At 40.2% G+C, this 12,587-nt stretch overlaps 1 pseudogene; it reads left to right on the top strand.

Moving 5' to 3' along the window:
• The first annotated feature begins 433 nt into the window (after nucleotides 1–433).
• On the top strand, nucleotides 434–563 carry LOC125778542 (small nucleolar RNA U3; annotated as a pseudogene).
• The last annotated feature ends 12,024 nt before the right edge of the window (nucleotides 564–12,587 follow it).

Here is a 12,587-nt window from a genome sequence, read left to right as displayed (position 1 = left end):
TTTTGAAGTTATACTTCTTATACGACGCCGGAAAAGGTTGCGATAGATTTTGGTTGCGCAACCTTCCATATAAAAGTAACGCAAAGTTGCACAACCTCGCTCCATCCATATGAATGTAACGCAACCTTGTCTGCGAAGATGTGCGAGCAGCAAGCGAAGCGGTGACAATCGGCGATCGTTTGTTCGTTTCTTTCGGCACAGCTCGGCCGACACAACAACACAACACAATGTTCCATGCTTATGCTGTTGTTGTTTTTGTAGAACAATGTTTCAATTTTTGGTTGGTGACATATTCACATGTGTGCGCATATGTATGTTTGTATGCTTGTGCATTATTGAAGTTATACTTCTTTTTCTTTCGTTTGTCTTTCATTTCTGCGAATTCTCAACTATTTTACGTATGTTTTGGTTGAAATACTCTGCGTTGGCCTTTCAGAATCACACAGAATCATTTCTGTGGTTTTTGAAACTGACCCACGAGGACGAGGTATATGGTTTTATCTGGGAGCGTGAGATTTAAGAAAATCGCTCGCTTACAAGGGATAAAATGACTTCTGAGTGGCGATTTTAATGAATAAATTCACAGAATCATTTCTGTGCTTTTGGAAATCTATACTAATAAATATTTTTTTCTTACTAATAGAAAATAAATTTATCACAGCAATATACATAAACATATACATAATATTGCTGTGATAAATTTAATTTCTATTAGTAAGCAAAAAATTAATAATAAATTTATTAAGACTATACTTCTCAGGGCATCACAGCAATGTTATGTATATGTATATACATATTATGCATATGTATTGCTGTGATAAATTTATTGCGAAAGCAAATGTTCTACAAAGTATGTATATTTCTATACTTAAACAAAATTATTAGAACCATCGTATGTTTCTTGCATTCATAACCAAATCATACTTAAGTCAGCGCAACCTAATTGTCAATGGTGGTGTTGGTGGTAAGCGCTTGGAAGGTCAAGATGCTAACACAGGTCCCAGGTTCGAATCCCGACAATAAATTTTTAATTTTTTGCTTTTAACATCGTATACTATAAAAATAAATATTTTTCTTTATTTTAATTTCTATTAGTAAGAAAAATATTTATTTGTATAGTATACGATGTTAAAAGGCATACATCTTCTATCCTATCTTGTGTATCTGCACATGCTCATATGAGTGTATGTATACGCATGTGCGCGCATTGACTTGCATGTTCATACATTCATATATACTTATATGTACATATATTTGCATACATTGCCGAACAAATAAATCACAAGCATACAAACATACATATGCGTACACATATGAATATGTCACCAACAAAAAATTGATCTTCACAAGTCAATCCGGCAGCCAAATTGGCGAAGAACAAAAGAGAGATGATTACGCTGCATATTCTCTCCCGCAACGAAGAGACGGAACTACTTTCTGAGTCAAAATTCATTCATTTAGACTTTGCTTTATTCTTCATTTTATGTGCATAATAAATTTATAAAATGTGAATTTAAGTTTTCTAGTTTTCTTTCATACAAAATGATATGCATTTCTGAATATCGCTAAGAAGTATAACTTCATCCGCGCGTAGGGACTCCACGCACCTTTTTTATTTGTAAAATAACGTCAAGTTTGTAAGAGCTGTGAATAATTTTACATTTTACATATTAGTGGCATCACCACTCTTCCTCATCTCTCTTCTTCCATTCTACTGTCGTTGGCAAATAGGAATTAGCGAGAATGACAACTGTCGGCCTACAGTCGTGTTTTCGTGTCGTCGTCAAAATAAGTGTCCATAAGAACGTGTGTAATATTTGACAGTTGTCGTTTGTCGTCTGTCGTCGTTATGTGTTCAGAGCATTATTTTCTTTTTGAAGTGCTGCCGAAGGCCGACAACGCAAAAGGGAGTTTTGTACGAAAAACCCGAAAACCTCTATGTCTATTATTACATGAAGCAACTTTTGTTGCTAATTCTCGGGCGATTCTCTTTCGCTGTCGCCCATTACCTTCACGAGTTTTTTTCTCATTCTCTTTCACTTTACTTTAACCCATTGTCGTTTCTTTTTCCTTATAGGTATTTGGGCCACTCTATCACATATATTAATCAGTTCTGTCAATTAAGAAATACATTTTATTTATAAATCAAAATTAAAACAAAGATTATATGACAGACTTTCACATATATCACCCTTTTCACTATCGGCTGAATCAATTTGTATGGCTTTCTCCATACATTTCACAATATCTTTAATTAATTCGATTTTTTCGTCATACTCCATTTTCTAAAATATTTATATTATATTATGTATATGTGTATATATATTTGCAAATTACTTGCCAAAAGATGAAATTAAATTTTTTAAATATATTCAAAATATTAATTTCAAAAAATATACTCAAATGCAACTATGTACTACGAAAGAAAGAACACGAATGCCGAAAAACGTCGCAGCGAACTGCTACGAATAAGAACACAAAGCGAGTTACTGAACATTGGAAACTCGGCGCGATTCTCCTCTCCTCGTCGCCCCCTCGCCTATAAACCAAGAGTTGCCGCAACAAAAGTTGCTTCGTGTAATAATAGACTATGTTGGACAGTGCAGATAGGAATTTTATGCCAGAAATTAATAGTGTGTTATTTATTCCTGCCTTTGGTGAATTATATGTTTTCTCAATTTCTTTTGTAAACTATGTAGATAAGGTAAAGCTGATTATTTGTTAGATATCAACTTTTTGTTTTTTATACTCTTGTAACCAGTTGGTACAGAGTATTATAGTTTTGTTTACCTTACGTTTGTACGAATCACCTTACACTAAACGAGGTAGATATAGGGTTATGTATGGATATAAAAATTATCAGAATGGCGAGAAAAGTTGAAACCCGGTTGACTGTATGTCCGACTGTATGTCGACTGTAAGTGCAAGCTGTAACTTGAGTAAAACTTGAGATATGTATCTCGATAAAACTTGATATGAGAGTATCAGTAAGTGCAAGCTGTAACTTGAGTAAAACTTGAGATATGTACATATGTATCTCGATAAAACTTGATATGAGAGTTCTTTGGTAGAAAAAAATTTGGAGTTCTTAAGTGGGCGTAATCGGACAAATCGTCATTAACTGAAAACGTATAAAATGTCATAAGCACTAAATTAAGATATAAAGCTGTAATTTTTTACAGAGGATCGCTTTAGCAAGAGGCGCCTGTGGGGAAATTTTATTGAAAAAGTGGAGGTGGCCCCGCCCTCTAACAAGGTGGGTGTTGTACAATTGGAGTACACCTTCATTCAAATATCGTTAAATTCAATTTCATCTGACCCATAAATTTTGCACATAATTATACATCGGATCGACCAAAAAAAGGTAAAATTAATATAGAACTTCATTATATTATGTTAAAAAATAATAAATTGAAATCTGCACTGCGACTTGCACACAACACACTGATGAATTTTAGTATCCTGCAAGGCGTTATAGAGTCAATAAGGTGTATTTGCGGATATAAAGATGCAAGGGTCTTGGTCATGCTACCGCAAAACTGACATTTTTGAGCCTACATTTACCATTATAGAATGCCACCTGTAGCATTTTTAAGTACACTGAGATCGATAGTCTTTCACAATACAAAATATTGTTATGGGTATACAAAATTTATTCGTTTACAAAAAGCCCAATAATTAGCATATATACATACATACATTATATTGTATATAATTTCAGTAATGTGATGAAATGTAAAGTTAAAACTTAAATATAACTTTACTAAAAGTATTGTTACCTATTCGTATTGTGGTCCTAGCTTAAACAAATGCATATTTTATTTCCATTCCGGAAAATATGTTATCAAACACTTCTATAGGTGATGTTACAACTTTTTTAATTAATTTCCAGGTAAAAAGAACGATGGCTCGTACTAAGCAGACTGCGCTTAAATCTATCGGTGAAAAAGCACCACTCAAGCAACTTGCCACAAAGGCAGCTCGTAAATCCGCCCCCTCTACTGGCGGCATAAAGAAACCTCACCGTCATCGCTCGGCTACTTGTCTTTCTGAAGAACATAAAGTCCATTCGGCAAATTTAACGATGCATGAAATTATTCAACAAAGAAGTTCCATTAAATTTTGTGTGCGGAATCAAATTTCTGCTGCCGAAACGTTCAGAATGTTAGATAGGGCCTTCGGTGATAACTCTTTGTCTCGAGCAAGTGTTTTTGATTGGTACAAATTATTCAAAGAGGGTCGAGAACGCGTTGACGACGAACCACGTCCAGGACGGCCATCAACATCAACTGATGATCAACACGTCAATAAAATAAAGGAATTGGTGCTTGAGAATCGACGATTAACAGTCAGAGATCTTACTGGCATCGTTGGAATATCAGAAGGATCAGTGAAAACCATTTTGAAAGATCATTTGGGCCTAAGAAAAGTGAAAGCACGATTGGTTCCAAAATCACTAAATTTTTTTGAAAAACAGCGTCGTGTTAACGTCTGTGAAACAATGCTTTCCGACTACCAGGATGTCATGAAACGTATTATTACTGGCGATGAGTCTTGGATCTATGCTTACGAGCCGTATACAGACGATCAATCGGCCGAAAATCGGGGCACAGGTGAGACGAAGCCAAAAAAACCACGTCAAATCAGGTCAAAAATCAAAGTTATGTTGACCGTTTTTTTTGATTATCGAGGTGTGGTGCACTCCGAATTCCTTCCGACCGGCCAAACTGTCAACAAGGAATACTATTTGAGTGTTATGCGCCGTTTGCGCGAAGCTATTCGTACAAAGAGGCCGGAATTATGGGCCGACAACTCTTGGTTATTACACCAACATAATGCATCGTCGCATACTGCATTGATTCTTCGTGAGTATGTTGCCAAATTTTCAACCAATATAGTGCCGCAACCGTCGTATTCGCCCGATTTAACTCCGTGTGACTTCTGGCTATTCAGTAAACTCAAACGACAGCTCCGGGGAAACCGTTTGGAGTCAATTGAAGACATTAAACGTGAATCGCTATGCGCGTTGATGGCTATCCCGGAAATAGACTTTAACAACTGTTTCGAAGATTGGAAAAAACGTTGGCACAAATGTATTAATGCCAAGGGGGATTACTTTGAGGGGGACGGCATAGATTTTGAAGAATAAATTAATAATTTTAAAATTATGAACAAAGTCTTACTATTTTTTGCTCACAATGGTATGTGCGCGTATTGTGTAATTTTACATGAATTTATGGGGAATTTCAAACTGCCCAAGCCGTATCAAATGCCAGCACGCAGTCTAAGTATGTAGTGCCTTATCACGTCAGCTAGTTCTTACTTTAAAACGGATTTAACTGCCGAATTGAAGATATCAAAAGACATTACGGGCATTAAGAAAATGAAAGTAGAAAAACAGTTAGTCGGTGAGTTCGATATTGAACATTATCCCGAAATTTCCAAACAATTTTCGACAAACAATTATATGGATCAAGTAAGGACATAAAACGAATTGTGTATTAACTTGACAGGTATTTAATTTGCAAACAAAGCTTTATATCTTCACCTGAAATGCAAATTAACGTAACAACATTTTCAGAAATTTACAGTGGCATGAATGAAACACGGAATAAAATGGAACATGAGTGAAACAAAATATTAATATTGGTTAAAACTGGTTTATATATGACCGCAGAACCAGAAAATGGTGAACATATTTAATATTATGTATATAATTTGAAGTAGTGAAGCGTAATCAATAAGACACTCAATTTTGAATGTTTTGATGATACGTTATTTTGCATTTCAGCTGACGATATGCAGATTGGAAATGTCAGATGATGGCGAAAAAGGCGAGCCAAGAAAGAATTTGCAGAATGAATGGCTAAGGAAGCACAGAATAGGCGTCTCTCACAAATACCTCAATGGAAACGTGATCTACTAGCCAGGCGAGAGGAAACCGAAAATAAACTAATGTACATAATAATAAATTTTGTTTTCAAAATACTACTAAACAGTCGCACATAAACATATATTTGGATTTTTCCAGAGCATCAATTTATACACCCAAGGTGGAGAAAAATAATCGTATATCTGAAACTTGGCAACTTAGAATCGAGCAATTTCAATTGATAGCATTAATTTGGTTTCTCCGAGCGTTGATACTTTTCCAATTGCTTCCGGAACTTTTGACAATAGTAACAAGGAAAACAAGGAACAAAATGAACAAGCTGCGATCATAAATATTCCAGTATCAGAGCCCAGTCACGAAAAACCAATAGCAGGCTAAGTTTAATTTAGGAACGAAAATTTCTTAACCCTGATTCAGATTTACGTAATTGTGAGTTTAAACTAACTACGTGAGAATTTCATCTTTGCTGTTTAACAGTTTATATGTGTACGTACATATATATTTTATGTACATTTACATCAACTGAACAATTATTTACTCCTTAACAAAATAGTATATAGAATCGCCAAATGGGTAAAACAAAACTTGGTAGCATTGCAAATAGCAGGTGTACCACTATGTGAGATATGCAAATACTCTCTCATATAAATTCAAATATATCAAATACTTTGTTGTTGCTTTTACATGCCAAATTTTTAACATAACGTGTAGAGCAATGCCGAATCGGAGATATGTAGCATATGAATCTTTTAAGGATACAGTGGTCCGACTTCTTGGCAGAACTAAATAAAATATATGCACAGTTGAGTAAGAACAATCCTACATTTACCATTCAAAAATACATTTGGGCTGGAAACATGTGGTTTCAATTAATTTAATATCAATATTATGCGTAACAATAATTTACAATAAAAAATGAATTTTAATAAATTGTAATATTATTAAATTATGAATATCTGTGAATTTTGTATTCAACAATAATTTGCTAAAGGAAGAGATGCGAATGCGCTTGCGACCAAGGCTGACGTATAAAATAAATAAAATTCCAAGAATCAAAATATCGAAAAAATCAAAATACATTTCCCTTTCCCTTTTGGCTATACATAAATTTAAAGGGACACACTTAAAACACCGAAGTTCAAAATGCAAAACCCATCAAAATACTCACAAATCAAAATACCGGCAATCCGAAATGCCGACTTGTGAAAAATATTTCATCGTGTCCGCATATTTACTTTACGAACAGCAAGAGGGAACTCGCTCTCCTTTTCTACCGAACCACAGAAAGAGGACACTACTGAATAAGGGTTATGACCCTGTTCGTGGCCGAAGGCTACAGGTCCTCGCACGTACAACACCACCTTTCATAAAATAGTCCTTTTTTTTTGTTGTGTTGTGTCTTTATTGTTGTTGTTGTTGTTAACGGTTAGCTAATCCCCAATAGGATGGTAAGGGTTGTTTGTGTTGTCGACGAGGTCATCTAACGGTAGGCCCAAGAAACGTGCTGTTTCGACGGGGTCGGACCAAAGGAGGGTCCTCCGACGGGGTCGGAGCTCTTCGTCCGCAATAGGTGGTGGTTTGACTCCAAGAACGCCATTCACGGGAAGGGAGTCGGTGAAGGTGTTGATGGCTCCACTGTGAATGGCGGTCAGTGCCTGTCGAAAGTTTGTTGCGTCCGAAGTCCGGTCAGCGTACTGTTCGATGTCGTCGACATAGTCGAGGAATGACCTCTTAATGCTCCTGGGAGGTGTATGTGCGTCTCACTGTGGAGGTGTTCAATGGGAGACATCAAGAGGCATCCCGTCGTGGTCCGGAGTGCTGTATTTCCTCATCTGCGTACCACTGCATCCAGGCGACCATATTGGTGTTGCGGAGTTGAGGACCGGCCGGCCGATTGCTTTGTAAGTTGCCAGCAACGTTTCTTTGTCTTTTCCCCATGTGCTGCCGGCTAGCGACTTGAGGATTTTGTTGCGGCTCTGTACCTTGGCGATAATCGCGGTCGTATGGGGAGAGAAGGAGCATAGGCTATCGAGGGTTACGCCTAAAAGTTAGGCGTAGGGTTATTGACAGTCGGAATTTTGACGCCAAATCGTATATAAACACGTCGGACATAGGCGACGTCTACTGCATTGGTTTTATATGTAGTAGCTTATTGTGTGCCACTGCAGAAACAATCAGATTTAAGTTAGTGTCCCAATTCGATTTGTTTTGTTTTTTTTTTTTTGTTAATTAAATATTCAATGAATCACAAACCCAAAACTGCAATCCGAATTCAATTATCGGTTTTATAAGCCAAATAAATGCATGTGTCATTCTGATAACGTTTACTAAATTTCGTGTGCCCGCGAAAGGGTTAAGTTCAAGTCTATACTCCTTCGTCCAATTTGTAAATATGGTCGCTGTGGATTTGGTGGGTGAAAGTTGGACGTTTCGTGCGGTGAGGAAACGAGAAAGGTCGGAGAGGTAGCTGTTTACTTTCGAGCACATGCCATCGATTCCATTGCCCGACGTCAATATCGTGCAGTCATCTGCGTGCGAGGTTATGGAAACCCCCTTTGGTGGTTGAGGAAGAGGACACCACCCTGTGGAACCCCCTGTTTAATTCTTCTCAGTTTAGATGTTTCACCTCGAAATAGTACGGATGACTGACGACCGTTCAGATAGTTCATGGTCCACCTCTTTAGCCCTGGAGGGAGAGTGGTTTTTTCGATGTCCTGCAGTAGCGTCAAAAGCTTTTGACAGGTCCAACGCTACGAGGATCGTTCTTTCGCAGGGTAGTTTCTGGTTGAGGCCACGAACTATCTGGGCGTTTATGACGCTAAGTGCTGTAGTGATGCTGTGCACTTTGCGGAATCCATGCTGGTGGCTGGCTAGGCTCAGGTGGTGAGTGAAGATCGGTAGTAACAAGGCCTCAAGTGTCTTCACTACTGAGGAGAGGAGAGTTATTGGACGATAAGATTCCCATTTGTTGGCGGGTTTCCCAGGTTTCAGTAGTGGGACCACTCTTCCGCTTTTCCACACATCGGGTATTTGAAGAGTGGTGAGCGACAGGTTGAGGACCTTGGTGAGATATTTTACTCCCGTCGAGCCTAGATGCTTTGACATTAGCATGTTGATTCCATCAGGGCCAATGGATTTGGAAGATTTTGCCTTGTTGATGACACCCTGAACCTCCTCATCGGTGAAAGTAAGTGGCGCGCAGTTGTTTGGCATTTTGCGCAGCCGTCGGTTAACACATCTCTTGGCTTTGTCTACCGAAGGGTGCAGTGTAAACTGCCGGCTAAAATAGATCGCGCACTTCTTCGGGTCCGAAGAGTCATCACCATTGAATTGAACTTCAACTCGGTCGTCATGTCTCTTCGGATTAGACAAAGCTTTGACAGTATCCCAAAGCTTACTCACACCGGTGGAGAGGTTGCAGGACTTCAGGTGCTCTATCCATTTCGTCCGCTTATGTTGATTTACCATACGCCGAATCTCTAAATTGAGATCCCTTATTCGGGGACCCCCGGGATCGGCATAGCGTAAGGTGTCGCGCTCGTTAGCTAGAACACCTGCATCGGCTGGGAAATTGGGGCGGATTTCCACTATTCTTCCAGCCGGGATGAAGCGAGCGGTAGCTGCTGCGATCACCTTGCGGAATTGACGCTCGCCAACGCAAACGTCCGTAGGAATGGGTAGAGCGTTGAAGATGCTCTCGGTAAATTCTGTGAAGCCGACCCAATCAGCTTTTTTCAAGTTAATGAAGGTACGGTTGTCCACAGAAACGAAATCAGGAGTCTTCTCGATCGAAGTCAGAGTGGGAGCTATGTTGCCTGTTTGAGCTCCTGACCGTAGAGGTCCTCAGTTAGCCACTCTGGTTGAGTGGCGGCGCGGCGCGCGAATTATGTGCAGATTGCACAGCCGTAGAGGCTTGTACCGCAGTATTGCGCAGGCAACATGGGGCCACGTAACGCGGGGTCCACTCCCTGTGGGTCTTAAGGCCTGAGCAGGTCTTAAGATTGCTCCATCCATTGCATGTATTACACCTGACCGAGGAGGAGTTTGGATGGAGCCTTTTTGCGCAGACGCAGCAGAAAAATTCCTCCGGGCCCGGGTTGGACTCAATGCCAACACGAGTCAGGAGGATACGGAGCAACCCTGCTGCAAGGCGTTGCTCCAATGACGACAAACAAAACAAAATTAGTACTCACCGATCCAAATGGGGTTAGATCGCCGAAAAAACAGCCCTTGGTCGGATAAAATACGAGTCAATTCCGGTGCGTAGAACCGGCTGTCGTGGGAATTCTATTCTTCTTTATTGTCGTAGACACCGCTTACGCTGTTATATCCGAGTTAACTACAGCGCGCCAGTAGCTTCTTCTTTTTGCAAGGTGGCGCCAATTAGAGATTCCAACCTGGTCTTTCCAACCGAGTGGAGGTCCTCTGCTTCACCCGGCGGGTACTGCGTCGAATACTTTTGGAGTGTTTTTGTCCATTAGTATGACATGATTTAGCCTTTAATTCGCTAAACTATGTTAATGTCGTCATATATCTCATACAACTCATCGTTCCATCGGATGCGGTGTTCGCCGAGGCCAATGCGCAAAAAACCATAAATCATCCGCAGAACCATTCTCTCGAAAATTCGTAACGTCGACTCATCAGATGTTGTCATCGTTCAAGCCTCTGCACTATATAGCAGGACGGGAATAATGAGTGACTTATAGAGTTTGGTTTTTGTTCGTCGAGAGAGGACTCTACTTTTTAATTACCTACTCACTCCAAAGGAGTTCCTGTTGGTAAGAGTCATTCTGCTTTGGATTTACAGGTTGACATTGCTCTTGCTGTTAATGCTGGTTCGAAGATGGACGAAATTATTTACAACTTCGAAGTTATCACTGTCAACAGTGACGCGGAGACTAGTCGCGAGTGTGATGACAGGAAATATTTCGTTTTGCCCTCATTCACCACCAGACCCATTTGCTTTGCTTCCTTATATAGCGTGGAGGAAGCAGAACTAACTTCGGGGATGTAGAGGCCAATGATATCAATATCATCGGCGTACTCCAGCAGCTCTACACTCTTATAGAAGATTGTACCTGTTCGTTTAAGCTCTGCAGCTCGAATTATTTGCTCCAGTAGTAGATTGAAGAAGTTGCTCAATAGGGAGTCGCTTTGTCTGAAACTTCGTTTGATATCGAACGGCTCGGACAGGTCCTTACCGATCCTGACGGAGCTATTAATATTGCTCAGGGTCAGTTTATCTAGTCAGTTGTTGATTTTCCAGGTCTACAGCCACACCGATAAAGTTTAATTAATAATTTTGACGGTGGGCTTAAATCTTTCACACAATACGCTCGATAGAACTTTATATGCGAATCTGATGCATGCTCCTTATCACCTCTTCGCAGCCGTATAATAGCTCGGCATCCATCCCCGCCGCTTTGTTGTTCTTCAAACGGGTAATTGCTATTCGGACTTCCTCATGCTTGGACTGCTCCATCGTCATCGATTGGGGAATCGGGTTCGCCATCTCCTGGTATTATGCTTTCACTGTCATTCGATAGGCTACGTATACAAGTGCTCCCTCCATAATTTTAGTATGTTCTGGGCATCAGTAACTATATCACCTCTGGGGTTCTACAAGAGTATGTTCCGGTCAGAAACTTTCTGTTAATCGCCGCATCTTTACGTAGAATTTTCAAGAATTACCTCTGCCGGCTAGCTTATCAAGCTCTTCATACTCACGCATTTCGGCCTCTATCTTTTTTTGTCTTCAAATGCGTCTAGCTTCCCTCTTCAACTCTGTGTTGCGGAGAATTGTATGCACGTCTGGAGAAATGTCCTCCGTCTATAACAACATTATCGATCTGATTGGTGGTTTTTCGATCCGGAGACTGCCAGATAGCTTGATGAATTTTTCTATGCTGGAATCTAATACTACGGATAATCATATTTCGGGCACCGGCGAAGTCGATCAGCTTCAACCCATTTGGGTATGTTTCCTCATGGAGGCAGAATTTACCGAACATTGTGCCAAAGATACCTTGTTGCCCACCCTGGCGTTGAAGTCGCCAAGCACGATCTTGATGTCGTGGCGGAGGCAGCTCTCATTAGTGCACTCCAAGCGCTCATAGAAGGCATTTTTGGACACATCGTCCTTCTCTTCTGTCGGGGCGTGTGCGCAAATCAACGATGAGTTGAAGAACATCGCTTTTATGGTGATTGTGGCTAAACGTTCATCCACCAGAGTGAATGCCAGGACTCGGGGATGGAGTCTATCTCCACCACGAATCCCACACCGAATTTGTGCTCCTTTATATTGCCGCTGTAGTAAATGCCACAAAGACTTACTCGTTTCACTCCTTGTCCCGTCCATCGCACTACTTGGTTGGCGGTTATGTCAACGAGAACATCAACCAGCTGGGCAACGACACCTTCCCAATTATAGAACCGGAAATTTCAGGTGCATGCCCTTCAATCGTAATCCTTAATAAGTTTGCAGTGGTCGTCATCAAAAGGGGGCTTTCTCTTTCGAGATTCTTTATTGCTATTCATTCAGTCCGCTTTTTACGTGGCGGGTCCCAAACCCAGCGCACAACTGTAAGGAGGGATGGTTCGCCTTCTCAGTTTATCTCGCCTTTAAACGGATGTTCGTTGGCTACCCAGAGGATACTTGATCTAAGATTGGAAGTAGTGAGCTGCTTGAGTC

The sequence above is a fragment of the Bactrocera dorsalis genome, chromosome 4, assembly GCF_023373825.1.
Source record: "Bactrocera dorsalis isolate Fly_Bdor chromosome 4, ASM2337382v1, whole genome shotgun sequence".
Lineage (NCBI taxonomy): Eukaryota > Metazoa > Arthropoda > Insecta > Diptera > Tephritidae > Bactrocera > Bactrocera dorsalis.
This window is presented reverse-complemented; position numbering and strand designations above follow the sequence as displayed.